This window comes from Heliangelus exortis, chromosome 1 (assembly GCF_036169615.1).
Source record: "Heliangelus exortis chromosome 1, bHelExo1.hap1, whole genome shotgun sequence".
Lineage (NCBI taxonomy): Eukaryota > Metazoa > Chordata > Aves > Apodiformes > Trochilidae > Heliangelus > Heliangelus exortis.
This window is the reverse complement of record NC_092422.1, coordinates 181,433,990-181,452,869: the sequence shown is the minus strand read 5'-3', so window position 1 is coordinate 181,452,869 and position 18,880 is coordinate 181,433,990.

Genomic DNA, 18,880 nt, shown 5'->3' with positions numbered 1-18,880 from the left:
AACATTCCCAGCAAAGATGTCCTCCATTTCCTGCTGGTGAAGTAGTGTTGATTCATCCAGGAAATAACAGCTTGTGTATGATGATAAGCTAAGTGTACCTAGAGTCTTCTTGATGGAAAAGAGACAAGCGAGGAAGACTATTTAGGAGCCTGTGTGATAGTGACATTGAGAAGGTACATAGTTACTGATCACAGCCTTGAGGGAATGAAATGAAGTTGGCAAATGTTACTCCTCAGGTAAACAAAAAACAGGCATTCTTTGGACAGCTGGTAATCAGTCTGTGAAATACCTTGCTACAGCATCTTGAGAATGTTAATGGATTTCAGAAAGAACCAGACAGAAAAAAAAAATCCATCAGAAGTTACTATAATTATATATTATAATCACCTTTGTCTAATCAAGCTCCCTTTGCTGGAGGTGAGGAAAGCATTTTTGGGAAGTGATGCTAGCTTTTAATTTCTCACATTCTCTGTTCTTATCTGGCTGTGGCCACTATCAGAGTCAACTCCCTGGACTTTTGTTGTATGCTGATAAGACCTTTCCAATTTAGTTGAACCATTTTCTGAAGAGTGTCATGCCAAGGCTTTCTGAATATCAGGTGCTGGAAAAGATGCCAACATGCAATACTCTGTAGTAAGATATTGTACATGTTCTCCAAATACTTGCATGAGAGATTGTACTCACAAAGGAAATCTGAGCAGGGTGATGTCATGTGTTAAGCAGATGGGAAGAGAGAGATTGTATGGTCATTATCAGGAGTTCTTTTAGTCATGAAGTGCTAAAGGTTATGGGCTAACACACCCTGTGCCACTCTGTATGTGCCACATGGTGCACATCATTGATATACATGATCTATCCAGCAGAACAGTACTATGGTCTGAACAATGTGAATATAAGCTGGTGCATACCAGCTGACCATAGATAAATGTTTTTTTCCTTAAACTGATTTCAAAGTCTATATGAAAAAAAATCACAAGTGAGCCACAGAGGAAAATACTTTTTGATGAACGTAATATCAAAGTGGTATTTTTTGAGGCTTATTTCCTCCTTTATTAATAGAAATGTTGTCCCAAGAAGGCAAAACAAAACAAAAAAATCTTTTAAATTATTTGTTTCTGTTTTCTGTTCAAAAGTAAACAAGACATTGAAGAAAACAAGGCAACTCTCTTAGGCCTTTGGCTGGGTTGGAGGGAGTAATAAACATGTCAAAAATCAAGGTCTGATTTACAAGGGCTGAGCACACATGGTAAGAATTTCAAAGCAGCTTATGCCTTATTCAAGCAATGATTAATCAGTCTTTTGTTCTTAAAATTAAATGCTATCAATTTTACTTTTAGGAAATGTTACTTTAGAACCAGGACTATAGCCAAGACACTATTATTTTCCCCATAAAATATCTCTTCATGTAATAACCATAAAGTAAGGTTTGGTACATGGAATGGGTGATAATGCTTTATTTATCTAATATAGAATTTTAGTAAGGTGCAAACACAGGTCTTAAATATTCATCAGTTTCCATTCTGAATGGAAAAATGTAAATATCTGATCTGATTTATTAAAGATGTCAACAAACCAAACATAATCTGATAATTTAAAGGATGTACTTATGGCTGGCATTCATTTCAGTCTCTCCTGAATCCCAAATCGTAATTGAATTGAACTAACTTTTATCTGACATCATGAAGACTGAGACTATTCTAAGAATGTTCACTCTGTCATTGAGAGAAATGGATATCCTGAGCTCCAAAGTCCACCGTGACTGATCTTGAACCATGGCATTCGTTAAACAGTATTTATGTTACCCCCAAAAAACTAAATGGATTTAAAGATTTTGAATGATGGCGAGTACAAACTTGGTTAGAGGTATTTCTTTGAATGAGGCCTTTGTCACAAGCAATCTGTATTCAAGCTGTCTCAGAATATATAGACAATATGCAGCTAAATTATCCTTACATCAATGAGGAGAACTTGTTTATGTGTGGTATATCCCTTAATTGTGGGAAACAACCAGAGGGGTATTAATTGCCTTCTTGACAAAGAGATCTGCAGTTCAGTTACTTTTAGAAAATAGTAAAAAGAGCCTTCCTGATTCAGCACAGAATTCATTCAAGCCTGTGAAAATTTGTATTAATTCAATATATCACTGTTATAAAAACTGCATTGTACATAGTTAGCTAATGCAATAAAGCATAATTTAGCACTTTCATTTTCAAACTATGTTTGCATGTGAATCCACCCTCACATTATAGTGCCTTCTCTTTGTTTTATGGTCACAATTAGCATAAAACAAAGTTTTTCTATTCAAGGAAAACATAATTTGAGACTAAGGCCATGTCTGAAACTGGATAACTGTGAAACATTTTTTTGGTAAATCTGTTCTATCCCTGGAGAAGTCATCAGGTAGAGAAGTTACAAGAGACTGTCCTGACTCTTAAGTACTGGAGGCCATCACATAACAGAAATACTTTTTAGGGAGATCAGGAGAAGCTGAGACCTCAGGTCATTGAATGGGGGGCATGTGCCTGTGCCTATGCTTGTGCAGTCAGTGATGTGCTACATTAATCATGCCTTAGTGCTTTGATGCATAGGGAATCAGGACCCTAAGTTCTCTCTAGCTCAGCTTTTCCAGCTTGTTGGGCAAGGAGCTCTTCCTTTACAGGCTGTCACACACTAACAAAACACGCAGACTGATGAGGGGAGAGATTTTCCAGAAGGGAGCTTGAACGGACCAGAACTTTGAAGGGAATCCACTTCAATGTTTTTCTCTAGTGAGCTCCCAAATAAAAGTCTTTAAGCCGCCAAAGCTTGGTTGCACTAAATACAAGCTTAGAATGCTTTCTGAGTAGTACAATCTCAAATTGACTAGCGATAAAGCACTCATAAACAAGTACTCTGCCTGCTGTGAGTCTTTGCATTCAGGCTTACATTCAGCCAACTTAGAAACTGTGCTGCAGCAAATTTCGCACTGAACTGTAGGAACCGATGAGGACACTTACCAAGGGCTGAGGAGAGATTGCTCTGTCTGTTTTCCATCTGGACACATGCATTGCTCCTAAGAAAAAAGAAAAAGCTATCCTCTTTTTCTAAAGTGCCATGTAACCTCCTCTGTTTTTTTGAAGATGCTACAGCCCGGGGTAACATTAAAATTTATTTTGTTTTGAATTGTGAGACAAAGTCCAACTGTCAAAAGGTTGGGTGCAAGCATAAGCTTTTATTTGACAATTGACACAAGCAAAATGATAGAGCCAGGCAAAAGAGGGAGAGAAGAAAAGAAGATATAAGAGAGAGAGAGAGAAGTGGGAGAGAAAAAGGGTAAGAAAGTGGGAAGAAAGTGAGAGAGAGAGAGAGAGAGAGAGAGAGCCAGCACCAGGAGCCCAGCTGTCCAGCGAGTTTCTTCAAGATGTTGCTGATCCTGGGCAGGGTCCGATGCGAGATGGCGGTGGGTCAAGAAACGACAAAGCAAGGTGGCCCGGGTAGCCATCTTTTATACCCCCAAAGTTCCTGTGTTCCTGAGGGGCAGCTGTCCATCAGCTGCTGCAGGATCCAGGGTCATTAGCATTGGAGCCATTGAACAGAGGCTTGCCTGGAGGGGGGGGCTTCCCTCTCCAGTCTGTCGTCTTCACACAGCACACAGATCTTATCTCTTTCCAGGCACCGCTCCCGCTCTGTTCCAGCCCCCTTACCCAAGTACATCAGCATCAGTACAATCAATGTGGCTTCCTCCACCCTGGCCAGGGTACTCGTGCCTGGAGGGACGTCCCAGCATTGCAGGCTGGTCCTCAGAAAAGGGGAGCAGTCTCCCCCCAGCCATTAGTTCTTAGTTCTTATCTCTTTCAAGGCGTCACCCCCTGCTCAGCTCTGGCCAGGCAAGGTACATTCCACCCTAGCCAGGGCTATTCACTTTAAAATTGTCCTTTTGGGGAAATTCCAATCAGTGAGATGAGCAGACTCACAGAAGAGCAGAACAAGCAGCTCAGAACAAGCAAATCAAACACGTGTAAACATTTATCTTGTAGAGGTTTGAAGCTATGCCCAGGTCAATGCTTAATATCTGCTAGCAGCATAGAGGACTTGCCCTCAGACACTATAACAGTGTTATGTGCCTATTTCCTCCACTTTAAATCACTGGAGGGCTTTGGTCGTGAGAATGATATTTTCAGGTATCTCTGCCTTCCAATGGAGCACAGAATAACTCAACTTTTTTGTGTTCTCACAAGTCCAGAATTCACCCAGACCCTTAAAATGCCAAGCAATAAAAAAATTATGATGTATAGCTTAATGTGTTTGGTTTTTATTTCTATTTCTAGATATTCCCAAAGGATTTTGCCTGAATTTTTATCTTTTAACATAATGGCTCTTCTGCAGTACCCAAGGTCTAGCTTGCAAGAAGATGTGGCTCCCCACGTACCAGAAAAGAAACAAAACATAGTTCAGTTTATATATGGATATAATATAACCATGGAGAGAACATACTTAGTGCACTGGAACATATTTCAACTTTATTTGTTGACTGAAGGCCCAACTTATCCCTGAAAGATGCCTACAGATTCCTACTGAAAACACCAGTGTTTCTCTGAGGTCAAAATATAACTCTAAAATATCAACAGCTTTCCTTAAAAAGCTGAGAATGATAAAAGTGTTGGATAATTTAAAGAAGTCTAAAGTCAGTGTGAAATCTCTGTGGCTAGAAGCAGTGAGGAGAAAATAGAAATATGATCTGCAATAATTTATAGGTTTGGAAGATTAATGGAGAAAAAGGTGCCGACGTGCAACAGAGATAAAAAGCACTGCTATCCAGGACAACCACCATACAGAGATCAAAGTTAATTTGAAAACTTAAGTGTTTAAAGAGAAAGCAAAGAATAGCTGAAGTACTGAGAGAGTAACACTGAGCAAAAGAAACGGGAAGTTAAAAAGATATACTCAGAATTGCAGAAAAGAACAAAACCAGAAAAGCAAAAAAGAGAGAACATATCTCTCAGGAAGTTACTGGGGCTCATTAGAAAGGATCTCAGTGCAAGAGGTATTTCAGAAAAACAGACTGTTCTTTGGATGAAACAACACATCAGTAGAAGGGAAAGAAAACTGCCAGCAGAAGTGTCAAATATGATGCAGTTGCATGTAAATGTGAAAAAGGGAACATTCAGAGTAACCCAGAGGCAGAAAGCATATGAACATCAGGGAGTAAACCAAGCCCGTCTTGGTCGTGACACTGAGTTACATCCTTACATTAGAAAAGCTGATGCTATTTTCCAGATTGCATAAACTTAGGACACATTTCCAAATCTTTTGGAGAGATTATAGAGTTTGAAAAAGGAGACTAAGAAATGGGAAAAAAAAGAGATTAGCACACTGTATCAGAAAGAGAAACACACTGCCAGTTCCTCCTACTTGTGTCTTCCTGGACACTCTTCTAGAAAAATTGTGCTTCATCTCCTCCTAATGAATTGTCAGGATGCTCCAGTTGTTAAAAGTGCTTGTAGTCTTTTGATTTGACAGTAACGAAACATCAAGTAGAGACATAGGAAGGTGTTATTTCTGCTTCTTTGGCATTAACAAAACCCACAAAGCACTGAAATATTTCAAAGGAAAGTTGAGATCTTGGACACAATTAGAAAAAAGCTGTAAGAGAAGTATCAGTCCTAGCAAGACTGCTCTCAAGAAGAGGTTAGAGAAATTTGGTTTTATCTTTGACAAGGTCAAGAAGTATTTAAACAAGGAAGAGAATTCAGAGAAAAAGTTCCTTTGATCTGTTAAATAAAAGCATGGTAGTATGTTATAGCTAATCAGAGACAGGAAAAAGTTTAAATAACATTAATTATCAAGAATTTTCTTCCAGACATTTTTAAATCTAGCCTAAAGTCTCTCAAAACTACACTCCTGCTGAGTGGGAAGCTGTGGGCTTCATGACTGAATCAGGTTTGATGGTGTTTGCTATACAAAAAGTCAGATTAGATGATCCTAAGAGTCCATCTGATTTTATTATGTACAAATATTTTTTTTTAAATCTTACTATTATTACAAAGCTCTTTCTCAGTCACATTGTATTAGATCTGGCATATTTTCTTCTTTGACAAGGTACAATATTAACTCTGAGTACCTACAGCTTCTTGTGTTATTTAATGGACTTTCTCTGGCACCTATTGCTTCATTTTTGAGTGCTTGTGAGATTGTGAACACCTTCAATTAACACAAGTTAGTGAAGTTATCTATGCTTTCAGAGCTTTGAAACATGGTGGCACATTAAGAGCTATTTAACTCAGACTGCACAGAAGTTTTTGCACTAAGAAATGAACCTGTGTCCAGTCAGTCTTGTATTTTCAGCAAGCTGAAGGAAAACAGGCTCTCTTCTTCCAGCTTGTGTTCCTGTGCATAGACACACACACCTATACATTTTATAAAGTTGCCATGTACACATGTTTACAGACATAAAACATTTCTGAAAAAGTATTTGTGTTTGTGGATGTTGAACCCAGTTACACAGAAGAGCTTCTTCTTCGATGAGGTGGGATAAAAGAAATTCCTGTGCCTTACTGTGCTTCACATTAAGTCATTAGGCACTCTGTAAGAATCCAAGAGACTTTCTTGCACTTTGAAGACATTTCTTTATATTGTTGATTTTAATGTTTCCTCTGTGGCTGTGAATCTTTGTGTTCAATGTGGTGAAGTCTACGGATTTAGTAACAAGGACTCACCATCCCAGTCTTTTCACTGAACCACAAATAACAGCCCTAAAGCTGTTTTTCATTATTCTACACAGTCAGAGTATTCTCAGGGTTTCCCTTTATCTCACTGTAATTCCATATGTATATGCTGTCTGTCACTTACAGATGTAATTCACTGAACATCATAGCAGTTTGAACATGTAGTTTGTAGATGACTTGCACACTGTTAATATTTCATTAAATTGCACTGTTTGCAGTGGTTTAAGGGTGAAGGGTATTTCTCTAGTCCTTAAATCAGATGAGCTGTTAAGATATGCAGTGTAGTCTCAGGCATTTCTGGAAGCAGTTTACAGTCTTTACATGTATTTTAACCCAGCCTGACTGACAACCTTGGCTGAAAATGTAGGTCACTCAGCCATTTACAGCTTATCTCTCAGACTTCACAACCCATGTTTAGAAGCTGGTAGCTTACCTTTATTTTTGTGAGTTCCATTTCATGACATTTTAAGACAACTGGGCAATGTGATGGTCATTGAAAGAACTAGTTTCCTCCTTCTGGGATTTGTTGACTACCTGATCCAAAGCCTCAAACCTTCCACAAATGATTATTTATTCATTTGAACTGTCTCATGAGGAACTGAGAAAAAGATGCTGACAGCTTCACCTTGTTCTCTGGAGGAAATGGCCTGCTGTACTCTAAGACCAGATGGATTAGGATGCTCTGGTTGCTGGTTTTTAGATCTGATTTGCTAACCAAGCTCTTTTGGAAGCAATTTTCATGGGGCTGGTCTGCAGAGCAGCAATTACTTGAAGTATAGGTGGCTTTGGTTCTGTGTCCACACTATACTTTATTTGATATGAGGGCTTGAATTGCAGTCTCCTGAATGTTAAGAGACTCTGAAATGGCTTGATGTCCCCTATTTGCTGATGTTTTTTATTTTCTCCTGCTAAATCTATTCAGTTTTCTATGAATAGTGCTTGTTAGGGCAGAGTCACTAGAATTGGGGCTCAGCACTTGCTCATAAAAGGGAAAAGCTGAGTTTTAGGCTTTATTCATCCCTGTGGGGCACTGGGATATCCTGAGCCAATGGCTTCCTTACCTGGTTCTGGGATATCCTTTGCCTGTTCTGCTGCAGTGGAATGGGGAAGAAAGTAAAGAAAGTGATACTAAATGGTTTGGGCACTAAGCTATTCTTCAGTGAATTAGCCATCATCTTACTTAGCTATTGGCAAGTATTGTCCTGGTGGGGTCTGTATTATGGCTGATCTTCAGAAAAACTTAGCAGCATTGTCAGCACACAGAACATCTGCACAAACCAGACTGCATGATTTACAGAAGCTCATATGCACCTTCAAATGAGTTTATCCTTGTTAGACCTTACCATTATTTGTATATCAGTACTGCAAAGGTCCAAATTTCTAAATTGATTTTTCCAGACTGTATTGTGAACCTGTGTAACAATCCAAGAAGAAATTCAGCATATGAATTCAACCCAGAGCCTGCTCTGCAGAGGAACGATGAGAGGGGCCAGCAATGTGCTCTCTCTTCTGCATTTCTGAGTCTTGATCTGCTTTTCTCAGCCCTGATCTCTCTCTGCTCTCTGAGCCCTAGGACTAGAATACATGAGGGATTTATACCCTGCTGTGCTGTGGTTCAGAGGAGGAAAAGAGAAAAGATAGAACATGTCTTTAAAGTTATAATTCGTCGAGCAGCTCTAAGAGCATGAATAGAATGCAGTAATAGATCAGGGGCCACATCATCTCTTTTTTACTCTGTGGTTCGACTGTGGGCTTCATGTAAGTATAGATGATACAAGCAGAGAACTTGATAGATTATATATTTACAGTAATTGATCTAAATCTGTGATACACTTTCTACCACAAGTCTTAAAAACTATTACTGAGAAGATAGCACAGTATAAATATGACTCCAGTAATTTTTGTCTGACTAAGGCTCATAGTCAGAGTAACCCATCTTAGTGGCTGTGTTTTACAAGTCCTAAAAATAAAGAATGAGGTGGAAAGAAAGAAAAGCAGTGGGTAAGAAAAATCAGCATCTTGAAAGGCAATTTCTATATACCAAGGTGAGTCAGAAATATGCATATCTGTCCTACAAAACAGGCATTCTCCTTCAGGAAGGAAAGGAGCATCACTCCCTCTTTTCCCTCCACCTCTTATTCTTCCTTTGCTATTTTACTGATGAACTGCACCCACTCTTACCAGTTTTCTGGGCTTGACTCCTGTTTTGCCACTTCTATATAATTTCCTATGTACCAGTTAATAGTAGGTGAGGATAGATACCCTTGTCCTGGATGAAGCATTGTTCCTCCTCAGTGTACACAAGGATTCAGGGAAAGTATACAGCTGAAGCTAAAATCAGAAACACTTTCTGAACCTTTTCTTCTGCCATTCAGACTTTTAAAATAGGGTGGGTTTTTGTTTTTGTTGTTGTTGTTACTTTGTTTTGTTTGGTTTTGTTTTTTGGTTTCCCAACCAGGCAAAACACAGAGCACATACAAGGTGAAATAAATTACTTTTGATGTCCTGAGCTAAAGTGTCCTCTAGAATTGTGGAAAGATATGAAATGTTATGTGTAGACTCTGAAGGATGAATTTAATACATCCCTTTAGTTATTTTCCAGAAGGAAAACTGCAGTATTTAAAAACTTTGAAACTCCTCACCTCAAATGAAGGTGTCAAAACACATTAGCACTGTTCCAGTTGTTTAGACAAGTCCTCAGTCCTGCAATGTACATGCAGTTCATTGTGTGGCATATATATTCTGTCTGTCATAAATTATTACTAGATCATGTGAGCATCTTTTCAAAGGTGATTTGGGATCAATATGATCTGCATCTCTTGACAAATCAAGATGCTATCTTAACAGCACAGCTTCTGGCATAGTGCTGAGATTGTCTTTGCTTCTGCACCTATATTCTCCATAGAACCTACATTTTCTAGCTTCACAGGTGAAGACTACAGTGGCATTTAGTCTATATAATTTGCAGCAACTTGTGTTAGAATGGATTTGAAGACCAGGCAACAAAGGAAGTATTTGGTAACTGACTGGGACTGCATCTCTCTGAACAAATGTGCCTACAGTTTAGGTATTTCTGTTACATAAATTGGCATTTCTAATCTACTGACAGAGAACATTTTAATCATAGTTGTGTTATCAAGCCTGCACAAAGTAGGAAATCTGTTGAGTTCTTCAAGATGCTCCTTTGTTTTAAACACAGAGACATTTTATTGCAGTCTTCCCAGTTTTATTAATAACACTATTAATATTCTTTTTGCACAGAGGAACAATGGAAAAACGCCTGGTACTTGTGACTGTTTCATTATTTAAAATGTAAATAAGAAAGGCTGCAAGTAATTAACCATCTCAGTAGGAAAAAAGGAACAAACCTTTACTCAGACAGATACAGGCTTATCACAGATTTCCTCATTAATGCATATGAAATACTGTAAAAGTTCTATATCTGTAATATCAACAAGAATATGTGTTCACATACAGAATTACCCACTTGTCTGTTTCTTTAGGAAAAGAATCTAGATGAAATTTTTTCTGAGTAGCCTGTAAATTGATTTTATTTTCAGTTATAAAAACCTTTCTTTGATCCATCCCTTTCTGATCCATCCCTCATTCCTCTCTGGTGGTTCACTGATGTGCTGACTGTGTCAGCTAAAGAAAAGGCAAAGGTAAGTGTATTGCATCTGACACCCTTCAGTCTTCGGGGAATTTCTGCATATGAACCTGTCTGTGGCACGCATAAAGGACATGAGCTTTTTTGGGGGCCTGAACATCTTGGAGGTTTTTCACTGTCTGTGGATAGGTCAATGTCAAACTGAGAAGAGTCTGAACTACCTGGAATTTAGCAGCTTTCATATCACTGTTGCAAACCAGCACTCAGTGTGCATACCAAGTTCATAATTGGTATCTGCGTTTCAGAACATATTTCTCTATGGATTTTTAGCTGAGCAGCACTGGTCTCTCACTGGTCCATGTTTTTTTGCAGGTACTCAGAAACAAGAGAAAAGTGGTATAAGAGCAGGTCTAAGGGACTACATTCACCCTTCCCTTCTTGTAGGTTTTGAGCATTAGATATCAGTATACCTCTCACAGCAAATACAGGAGTTTTCCTGTGGCTCTGTGGTTCTTGTAACTGGTACCTGCCCAGGGCAGGTGAGGGCAGAGTAGAAAGAGGGTGTGATGTCCCATATCTGGTATTGTGCAATACTAATGAGCTTGAAGTAGTTAAATCACAGCTGCTTGAAGCTTGAAATCACACATTACTTTTGGTTTTTTATTAGATATTCACATGACTGAACAGTGATAACTGGAAAAGGGAGATTATGGGCATATTTTTTCCACTCATCTATGAGATATTAGATATTTCTTAATCCATTTAAAAAGTCTGAGGCAGAAAGCCTTTGAGACCCTGGTACTCAGTGAGAGCTCCAGAATCTGCAGTATTAGGCTGTGTTTGGACTTTACTGAGGATCTCTGTCTAATTCTCAAACTATACAAGAACCATAGGAGAAGAGTCTTATGACTTGAATAAAAAAATCAGCACAACCCAGAAAGCCAGGGGGATTTTTTAGTCAAAAGTCTGACACCAGAGGAGTAATCTTCTATACTAACTTTAGAATTTCATTTTGAATAATCCCAGTCCTGAATAATACCTCTGTTGTGGAATGATGGTGGATTTTGCAGTCTTGTGTATTAGGACAGAAGAAAATAATGTTATTCCTATTTTAGATTTCAATACTGAAACAAGAAGTTTTAATTGAAGGGGAATTTGAAATAGGCAAGCACAGCAGGAATATTTACTTCATTTCCAATTTTATATTTGCCTCTCAAAGGTCCATCATATTTTTCTGTAAAAGAAATATGAAAAAAATTGTTGTCCTCTAGTCACATCACCCCCATTCATTCACTGGTTTTCTCCAGATGTTATGGAATACCCTAAACTGACCTTGTGATAGACTTACATACTTTTGCAGCTTTGGAAACTGAAAAAGAAGCAATTCTCACTCTTTGATATCTTCTCTTTTCTTTTATATGTGCGTTTAGAGAAACTTTCCAATACTCATAGAAACTTCTGACTAACCAGGGAAATTTCAGCTCAGACTTTGCAGTTTTCTTGAGCTTCAGCAAGTGTCATATCTCTGAAGGAGTGATTACTTTCCTGGTACCAGCTTCAAACATTTTCTTTCTGCAGGCCTGCAGAGTGAGCATCCTGAACTGAGAGTGGTCATATTATTCTTTTTTGCATTTATTGGTGTTGAGTTCTTAGACTCATTGGGTTCTGGGCACTATGGAGAGAGAAACAAATAAGACAAACTCAGTTAAACTGGAATTATGATATAAGCATGTACTTTATATGACAGTATCATAGCAGGAATAACAGTTCTGAGGGCAAAAAAATCCAAAGATAAAGTTACATCTTCAGAAACTTCCCCAAAATTGTTGATAGCCACATATAATAAATTAAATATTGCTGACACATCACTTATTAGTTTAATCTGTCATGTTGCCTGTAAGATACCTTACACTCAGCTAATTTATTGTTCAACACATGTAGTTAACTATTAATGAAAGGGTAATACAGTATGGATTATTAAACAAATGATATATGGAGCCATTTGCTGAAGTTTATGACAGATGAAAAGTAGGCTAATACAGTATGTGTCAATATATGCTAAGCACTTGAATTATGCCACAACTGCAAAAAGAGCTAAATGATTCAATTTGAGTGCCTAGGGCTAGGGGCTTAAGTCTACATTTGGTCAACTGCTTTTCAGGACTGTTAGGTGTTAAGTATGCAGATCACACTGTTCACTGGGCTCAGTGAAGGCTGTGATTGCTAAGCCCTCCTGAAAATAAAGTGATCTGAATTTTGTAGTATTCTGCCTAACTTTTGGCTTTGGTTTTAAAAGTTTGACCAGACGTATCTCAGTGAGTGAGGGTAAAACATCCCTTCTGTCAGCTTGACTGAGATTTATTGTGTAATGTACTTTGTCCAAGAAAGATGTTTAATGCTATTGATTGCAAAGTTGTCTACTTAAAATAGTGTAATGTGTCAAATGATGGATACCACATACAGCAAAATTGTAGGGTAATTCAAGCTATGAGCATGTATGGTATGTATATCAGAGCAGCAGCTTCATTTTTCATGCGGGCAAATTAGAAGGGCATCCATTTCACTTAAAGGCATGAAACATTTTTGTTATTCTGACAGCCATTATGGGCTTGAACCTATTATTCAAGGCAGTCGTTAAACTCCCATTGACCTAAAGTGAGTAGGAGTGGGGCCAGGCTTTTGAATATGCAAAGGAAACACATTGAGATGAAAAAGTACTGATGGGCAATATTGCAGAGTGAAAAAAGCATTATGGTGTCTGTTATATATAAATGATAACAATCCTAATAATGATCTGATTACCTCAAATGTTTTTGTACTGCAGTGCTATTTCTGTTAAACATTTTCCTGTTAAACACAGGCCCCTTGTGAATCTTTCAAGACATATATGCATCTTTGCACTATTGTTATGCAGCATCATAGAGTAGACAAATTGCTCTACATTTTATCGATTTGCATTTATTCTTATCTGCAGGTTGTATGATGTTCTCTAAGTGCTCAGGAAGGTCATGGAAGTGTGAATGCTGTTAAAGAGAAAAAAGTCCTACCCTGTAGGTCTACATATAAACCAGTATTATAGGCTCATCTCTTACATACTGTTCTTCTCATCCAATACTTCTGCATCCTTGCCTCCATAGAGCTCCAAATTCTGTAGAAAATTATGATTTCAGGATTTTTACTTCTTGGGTAAATACTATAAGCATCTCTACAAAGGGTGGTTGTACAAAAAACATTACCTTGGCTGCCCTTTTCTTAGCATCAGAGAAACCTGGGCTCTGAATCATGTGGAAATAGAAACATTTCTCCTGAAGAAAAGCAGGAGTTCAGATGCTTTCCTTGTTCCCATGTGCCCTCTCACATAGCTCTGATTCAGAACATTACCAATATTATTAGAGAGCAACATGCAGCTTTTTTCCCTGTTCATCTTTTGACTAAAAGGGTTTCTGTATGTCTGTAGGTCTTACTAATATTATCCATTCTGTAACCATTCTGAATTTTGGAATATAAAGAAAAATGCCTTCAGAAATTACAGAACTCTTTACATTAGTACTACTCAATCTAGAGATCTTTACCTAAAGTCACAAGATTAGGCTGAGACAACTAAACTTAATATTTATATAATCATCTGAGCTTCATAACTGCAGAAAAGGCCATGAACATGATGAAAACTGAGGAAAATGCTCATTTTTGACAAACTGCAGAAAAAAGGTATCTGATGTTCAGATATGTATTTCATATAATTATTATCTATTTCATATTATTATTTTTAGGCACATCAGAGCATAAATGAAAATGAGTTAAATTTTATTGAGAATGTTGCACACAATTATGTAGAATGTATAAGGTCAAATATCAGTAAACTAATTCCTCTCTAGATTGTGACAGAATAGGAGACATCAAGTTGAGAATGTGCTTCTTAACCCCATAACTGCATAATTAGATGAAGCAGTGAATTCTAGGCATTTGAAATGCTGTAATTACAGGTTATATTAAATCATTTGTCTTATTTACACAGTAAGAATCACCAGAGATTACCAAGCAAGGACTTCATTAGAGGATATCTTTAAAATACATAATTGGTATTTGGTAGAATGAAATATTTATTGTGTGCACTCTCATCCTTCTTAAATCTAACCTTATAAAAATTTGTGGTTTTAATGACACCTAGACTATTTCTTATAACTGTAGTAAGAAATAAGATAAAAAAAAGGAAAAAAAAGTTGTTTCTATAAATAAATGTTTATTATATGAAGAAGGCAGTGAGAGTGACAAATTTAAAAGAATGTATCTAGCTTTGCAATGAATTTTATGTTTCAGCACAAAACTGAAAAAAAAGCCTTTTCGTTGCTTATTTTTTCTGTCTGTTATGTGTCATCATTGTCTTTCCTCCTTCTTTTGTAGCTTCCCACGGAACTTAGGGGTGTTTGCTGCATTTGCTTAGGATGCTTAGGATCCTGCAAAACCAGGATAAATGTTCTTCTGCTCTTTTGCTGATGCACACTTCAGTCTGATCCATCTATCCAGATAATTTCCTACCTGCCAAGACATGTTTGAGGAGGATTCAGGAGTAGACCAAGGTACCAATTCTTGTGGAGACCAAGTCTGTTATCCTCCTACTTACTAGCCCCTGAGGTTTTGGGGTGCCTCAGTTGTCATAAAGTTTTCCACGTCTATCTTTTGAGCATAACTATGAAAAGAGGTAAAGAACACAAATATTTCTTCACATAATGAACCTGCAGAATTATTTAGGTAGCTCAGTACTGCCTCTTACTTGCACAACAAAAGGTAACCCAAGATTTTTCAGGACTTAGAGAGTCAGGCTCATTGCTTTCAGTCTTTCACACTGAGGTAATTTCAGGTATTTGTATTAACACCCATACCTCAATATAATCAGATATTCTTGTTTTTAGCAATCTAAAACATGGTAATTTTTAGAAACTGCACTCAGAAATCATTCAGCTTTAGTTATTTCACACTTTTCCCAATAAAACATATTATCTTCTTGATCTGAGGTAAAGCAATGAAACAGTAGGTCAGCATTAAATCCAATTTTATGTCCCTTGAAATATCTTTGAGTTAAAAGTCATAATCAGTTTTATTAAAAAAGTTCAGTATGGTTTGAGCTCAATTACAGTTTTAATTGAAAGTGAGGTGAAATGATTAAGTTACTGTATTTTTACAGTAGATGAAATGCAGAAGCTTAGGGAATATTTGCTTTGGTTTTGTGTTCATTCAAGCTCAGAAAAACAGAGGAGACTGCAAACATGCCTATAATAAATCATAGATATATGCTAAAATACCCTGCAAAGCAAACTCTCAGTTTTATAAACTGCATATTTTTTGCATTTATTTGAAAGATTATTAATAATATAAGCTGAGTTAAAAATTATTTTAAATTATTTTAAATGAAAACGAAAGGTTTTTTTTCAAAGTAAAAAGCAGTAAAATCTGAAAAAAATTGTTTCATATGGATAACTAAGTTCAAATTACTCAAATATAGTACTCCAAGGGCTTTCTTTGCCCCATCTTTATTTGCAAGCAATTTAACCTTTTTACCTCTTTTGGAAGAGTCCAGGAAATTTACCAAAGTGTGTCAGATCTTGTGTAATCCTTTGATGAAGGTTTTGTTTGACTGTAGTATCTTGTTAGGCAATGATTAAATAATTAATTAAATGAATCTCATGCTGCTAAGAAATTGCTTTGACGTTTCCAAACAGAGAACAAGGCCAGAAGGTCAGAATTGTTGCCTGAAACCCTATAAACAGATTGAGAGGATTACTCCTCCTTGTTCGTCCACCAGAAAGCACTCAATTCATATTTAGGAAACTTACTTATCACAAAAATCTGTCTGTAATTCTTAATACTGTTGTCTCTGTCTTTGCTTCCTTTTTATGGACATTTTACTATTAGTCTAAGATTATCTCTTTTTAATTTAGAATACTGGTGTTGCATGCTTAATTGCAGTTAATTTTGATCAATTTACACTTCTACTGTCAAAATAAGTAGCAAGTTTGATTTTTTTTTCTTTAATTATACACTCTACTAAAGGTATCATAGTTTAGTAAGTTTTGTCTACCAGAGATCAATTTTAGCAAGTACTACCTCCCTTTGTTCTTTTGGAGTGCCTGTCCATCATGTGAATTGCCTGTCATCCAATAATTCTGAAAGTGTTTGTTACAACAAAGCTTTAATCTTGAATTTCAGAACTATTTCAAAATGGGTATCTGGACTACTACATTATGTACTGTACAAAATGTGGTTAAGATATTTTCTTTCTGTCCCAAACACCTTCAGTAAGTTTTGACTTTCAGAATATTTCTGGGTGCTCTAACAAGAATACTGGAAATGAATCCACATGTTTTTTAGCTTTTCCCAGTGCAATATGATTTGTTTGTTTTTGTGTTTTTCTTAAAAAAAGATCTAAACACTCTTGAGAATTTAAGAAAATCCGTTACTGATGCTTACTTAACTAGGTGTCTACCTCTAGTCTTCCTGTCACCTTTATTCTTCTATCTTTTCTGTTTTCTTTGGTCAGAAACAAGACAGATTGCTAGCTACTTTTCTATCAGCCCTAATGGTCTCTGAACCACTGCCTGCAAACTGACACAGGAGGAAAAAAGGGCTCAAAGAGCTTATGGCACTTCAGAAACTGTGATGGATGACTTTCAAGGCTGCTGCTGTCTTTTTGTTTCCTGTCTTATTTGAACTGCAATATATTCCTTTCTCTTAATTCTTTTTGATTTGTGAAGAAAAAAAGGTGATGTTCAAAAAAACATGGAGTTTAAGGATTTAATTAATTAATTTGTTGAGAGATGTTGATTAGCACTGGGTTTAAAGCAGACCAGATGTGGATTTCTTATAGCCCTAAACAGTAAGTATAGTCTGAGTTTTGATCACTGATTTACGGTCTTCAAAAGTAACTCCATGCAAGGCTATAGCATACTGGATGTCTAGCTGGAAATGTGGCCTTTAGGAGAAAAGCTAACAAAAATGGGAAAGTAAATCAGCTAAAATGGTCAGAGTTTTGTAAAACCTTGTGAAACATGTGGGTAGAGTAGAGCAGTGTTTGGGATGTATTTGAGGAAGAGGGGATTAGGAAGGACAAGGATGAATCTGGAACTTCCATTACATCCAATGGCCAGAAAAGGAGGCTGCCCCTCTGGAAAGGATCATCATTGCTTAGAATCAGATGTTAAAATGATGGAGTGCTTTCTGATATTTATTCATTCTGCACTGCCACTGCATGTAAGTTGACATTTAAAATGCATTAACAAAGTGCTACCTGATGTACTGTATTATGCAGCCTTTCACTTTTGAAATGAAGTTTAGCCTGTGAGCAAAATCCTTCTTGCTGTACTCAAATAAACTTAGTCAATCTAGGATCAAGGTGGCTTAGGGAACCTACATAATTTTAATACTTCTCTCCTTTTTTTTTTTTTTCTTGTATTTATCAGGTCTCTCAAACTTGGGTTCTATAGGATCTTCTTCCATATGTGAGCATATAGAGAGTCCCCTTTGTGTTTGCAATGCTAAAGTATTTATATCAAATAAAATAGCTTCAGTTCTTATGGTAACTCAGTGCCCTTACTTATGTTGCTCTTCCTTTAAATCTTTTACTATTTTTTGTGCTTTGTGTCTTATTTTCAGCATTTTGCAGCACATTATGTTTAGTGATTGTGACTTCATATAATCAACTACTTCATTACATAAAAACCCATAGTGGGTTTCAAATTTGCACGAAGCATTAGAAAAAAAATATTTTCTTAAGTTCTGTACAGCTAGATGTTTGCAGACTTGGATATCTTCTGACAGCTTCAGATGTGGTCTTTGAGGAGATCTGGTGATCAACTCTGCCATTACAACTGCAAGTTCAAGTAACATCAGGTACATAGAAATACCCAGGAACAGTTCATATCTTGTTTTTATAATTACTGGCATGTATTTTTACAAAATGTCTTGCTTTTTGCAGTGCAAAATCAAAATTCTTCATGACTCAGGGGAATTAAAAATACCAAAGCCCACCTCTGAGGCATCTGCACAATATCATGCTTTTAAATTTAGGGAGGTCCTCTTCTTGTTTTCAGTTGGCTCTTCTTGCTTCAGGGAACATATTTTATTTGTAATAATTGAGAGTTTGGCCAGCTAGTGATTTGGATAATTGAGATGACTCTGTATATATTTGTATTTACAAGATGCTCATAGCAGTCCTTCTTCCATGACTACTTCTGTATTTTTCCATTACTTTAGAGGCATACATCACTGGTCTTACCTGGCAAAATGACAGCTTCAAATCCTTTTGAGGCTTCACTGAATGAGAGGCTGTTATTCCTGTTAGTCTGTAGGGGGTTTCCATTCTCTTCTCAAATGTGCAAGCAGCATTTGCCGCTGTCATATTTCCTACCTCTGCAGTGAACTTTCTTCTTACCTTAGTCCAGGGGATAATTTTCTAATGGGAACAGTGGCTTAATATGCAATATAAGGATTCATGTTTTGAGATTTCAGATAATTAATTAAATTCTTTTCTTTCTACTCTGAAGTCACTTTTCTAGCACTGAAAACCTCTCCTTTA